The 4004-nt window shown below is 46.3% G+C and overlaps 1 pseudogene; it reads right to left on the minus strand.

The window, feature by feature from the left end:
* Positions 1-4: 4 nt before the first annotated feature.
* LOC106119590 (uncharacterized) lies at positions 5-1747 on the minus strand (annotated as a pseudogene).
* Between the last annotated feature and the right edge of the window lie 2257 nt (positions 1748-4004).

Consider the following 4004-nt stretch of genomic DNA (forward strand, 5'->3'; position numbering starts at 1 on the left):
TTTTTGGGATCGGGTGGATAATGGCAGTCTTCCATGACTTCGGGACAATGCCTAGGGAGTAGGAGAACCGAAACAGGCGCGTTAAAACCGGTGCCAACTCAGGAGCACAAGTCCTAAGCACGAGGGGGCGTATCCCGTCAGGCCCACTCGACTTATGAATATCCAGAGATTGCAGCGCTTTTCGCACTGATCTCTGGATAAACTGGATTTCGGACATGGAGGTCTCGCCGCGTGGGACTTTCGGCGGTGAGTTACCTTTGTCATCCAGAGTCGAGTTGGCCGCAAAAAGAGAGCCCAGGAGATCGGCTTTCTCTTTTGCGGTGTGGGCCAACGAGTCGTCCCCCCTGCGCAAAGATGGTAGGGACGGCTTACAGAAGTTCCCTTGGACAGCCTTGGCAAGAGACCAGAACGCGCGAGTTCCCGAAGGAAGGTGCACTAGCCTCTCACCAATGCTGGCCACGTGTTCTGACTTTGCCTTAGCAATCACTCTTTTGAAGGACCTGGAGGCAGAGTTATACTTCCTTTTAAGCTGGCTGGTATTTACATCCCTAGCTGCTGACGCCTCAGCCCAGGCTCGATAACAATCCTGCTTGTAGCGCGCGGCTAATTTGCAGGACCTACCAAACCAGGGCCGAGAACTGCCCCCGATGGGCACAACAGAAGACGGAATAAAAAGATCCATCCCCTGAAGCACCACATCGGCGACAGAGTCGGCAACAGCGTCGGGATCATCCAGACTGAAGCAAACTCGCTCCCATGGGTAGGATGCAAAAAAAGACCGCATCTCATCCCAGTCTGCTGACCTGTAGTGCCACACTCGGCGAAAGCCATTCGGTTTAAACCGTGGGCAAACCGAGATAGGCACTGAGGTCCGGATCAGGCAGTGGTCCGACGAGCCCAAGGGGGCGTCGACAGAAACCTGATAGCTGTCCGGATGAGAGGTCAGCAGAAGGTCCAACAGGGAAGGCGTATGATCTGCCACATCAGGGATTCGCGTGGGCGCGGCGACCAGCTGCGTCAGATCATAAGACAAGGCAAAGTCGTGGACAGATCTCCCCGCATGGTCGGTGGTACGAGAGCCAAGCCAATCGGCATGGTGGGCGTTGAAGTCGCCAAGTACCACGATTTCAGCGGAGGGGATCTGTGCCAGAACGGAATCTGTAGCCGTTTGGACTTGCTCCATGAGTCGGTCTGTTTCGGCATTACCGCTATGGGACCTATAGAGGCACGCGTAGACCCGTGGATGGACATCGCCATCTACGCGCAGCCACAAAAGAGATAGGTCCCTACCTTCAAAGAAGGCTGAGGCGACGAGAACAGACATCCTCTCTGACGTACACGCATACCCCAGCCCGGGGCAAAAAGGAGTGTTCCAGTCTGTATCCGGGGCAGGATAAGTACGATGTGTCCGCCGGAGAGGATATCTGTGTCTCGGTAAGAAAAAGCAAGGCCGGCTTGGCCGTCCGGAGATGGTAATGAACGGCCTCCAAGTTGGAATGGAGTCCCCTGATATTGCAGAGGTCCACTGCGTGGGTGGCAGGGGGTGGAAGTGCCTGGCCTCGTTTGCCCCGGCCTCTACAGCGAGCGAGCGGAATGTTGCCCCCCCCCCAGAATACGCAGGGCGGCCCGCGCGCTTACCCCCAGACTCCAAGCGAGAGTTCAGGCGTAAGCGCGCGGAGGGGGATTCTCCAAAACCAGGGGTTTTGGTACCCCCCTGGGGTACTTTCTCTTTTAATCCCACTGCCATGCTGTATTAAAGGGGGGGGGGAGGTTGGGCCTCCGGGACAACACTCATCAGACGAAACGCGGAATTTCTTCCACTTCACGCCTGTTTTCTGTGTGGTGGTGGTATTTCACCGGGCGAACCTGGCCAATTCGTGCGAAGATGTTAAAGCGGGTTCTACCACTCTTAAATTTCTTTCTTGGGAACTTATGTTTTTAAAATAGAAAATTAGAAAAACGTGACGAACTTTTAAAAATTATACTCGTTGCGGTTGTCGTGTATTGTGTGCAAGTGGACTGTAATAATAAATGGATTTTTTGCAAAGCGTTTTATTACGTGTGTATTGAGAAAGAAGCGAAGTTGTCACGGGTTCGCTGCGCTCGTTGTGTATTCATGAGGGCGGAGATGTCAAAGGAATTTCCAACGAGCGAACTGGATCTCTATTTTGTGACGTCACCGCCGGCGGCGACACTGCCGCTGCCATTACAAACACATCGGTAGAGAGCAATTTAAACGGACCATCTTTAACTCGCATTTACTCCTATTGATCTTTAAATGTCCAGTCATTTCTGTGCTCTGTGTGCATCCAACATGATGTTACATTGGTCATAGCAATCCTCGGAGCCTACCCAAGTTAAGGGGTGACTAGGACTTAGTCAACCTTCCTGGAACAGTGCGGGTTGGTTGACTTCGCACATAATCTTTGAATTACTTTGTAGATAAGATGTGAAATTCTAAAATCGATTGACACATAACGGGAGTCGAACCGGGACGAGGAGAATGCGGTTCGGTCCTGTCAAGCTTTTAACGACTGTGCCGCCGAGGCTCATATACATATACGAGTAGATGCCTTACTGATGAGATGGCATCCTACCTATCTTTATACACACTGTTAGAGCAGATTTAATAAAAGAAATCAACACTACCTACATATAAAACTACACATTATGCGCGAAAGCAGATGCAGTAAATGTAAACTTGATATAAATTATCTAAATATATTTATATAAACGTGAAACTTCTACTACTGGTGTTACATGAACTGTATGTAACTATATGATTGGTTCTCATGCAGTGAAATTTGAAAATTCTTAGTAAAATAAAGATCGTAAACCTCAAGCATGCTTTATTGGCTCAATCGCTACATCGGATTCATTAGAAAGTTAAAAATATAGTATATCCAAGCTATGATAGACAACACAGGGGAATATCGTGCAAATATATTTAAATAAGCTAACTTGGAATGATATGGAATACATTGCAGTTTTACAGCAAGACGTAAATACGAGTACAGTGGGGATGAAGATTCGCAGAGATTGGCTGTGCATATTGCATGCAGTCGTCGGCTCAGGGACGGCACAGTTCGGCGCAGCTTACACTGGGTTACAACAATATTGTGCATATGCACGGACTCGACTACTAGTCTGTTATAACATGTTCTTTATTTTGTACCCGACATTTGTATATTGTATACGTTAATTTGCAAACAAAGGAATTTCATTTTTTGTGAAAAAATATATAAAATACAACTTGTATTTATGTAAGAGTAATATTACATTGATTTATTGAAACATCAAGATAAATTAACGTTTAATAACGTAACGTTTTGCGACGTAAAGATAATGAAAACATTCGTGAGAATATAATTAAAATGGTTTTGGGTATAAATGTGAAGTGTCAAGTGAATATATCTGAATTGTAAATGATATTGTTCATTGAAGTGTGGATCGCAATAGAAATCACCAGCGTATAATATTTAATGAATCAGAGAATATTTTGTGAGTGTAAAAGGTTGTTTGTTGAGTAAATCAGTGTCAATAAAGTTGTGTTTGATGGTAATTCGGCAGCGTGTATGTAGCGTAGCGCGCGCTCCGCCGACTCGGAAACAGGCCCGTGTACCGACACATCACAACACAATGTTTGGATCAATGAGAAAGAAATATTTCCATTTCAACGATCGCTTCCACGTAACATTAATTTAATTTAAAACAGAAACGTTTATTTATAGCGCAAAAGAATACAAATGTGGTTTACAGTATGTTACTTTAACTAATCCTCCTTTTAAAAGAAAAAGGTCAAGTAAAGCCAGGTAAACATCTAGCGTCGTTACCTCCACAGCTGAGGCTGTTGAGGCTAATGAAAAAGTTTTGCCGCTCCATTTAGTTCCCTCTTGAACGCGTTTTGCAAACTTTCCCGGGTTTCAGAGGCGCGCCGTATTACTTACATCAGACATATCAATGTTTAGGAAAACTTTTACCAGCTTATTGACGTAAGAAATTTC

This window comes from Papilio xuthus, unplaced genomic scaffold (assembly GCF_000836235.2).
Source record: "Papilio xuthus unplaced genomic scaffold, Pxut_1.1 DF827135.1, whole genome shotgun sequence".
Classification (NCBI taxonomy): domain Eukaryota; kingdom Metazoa; phylum Arthropoda; class Insecta; order Lepidoptera; family Papilionidae; genus Papilio; species Papilio xuthus.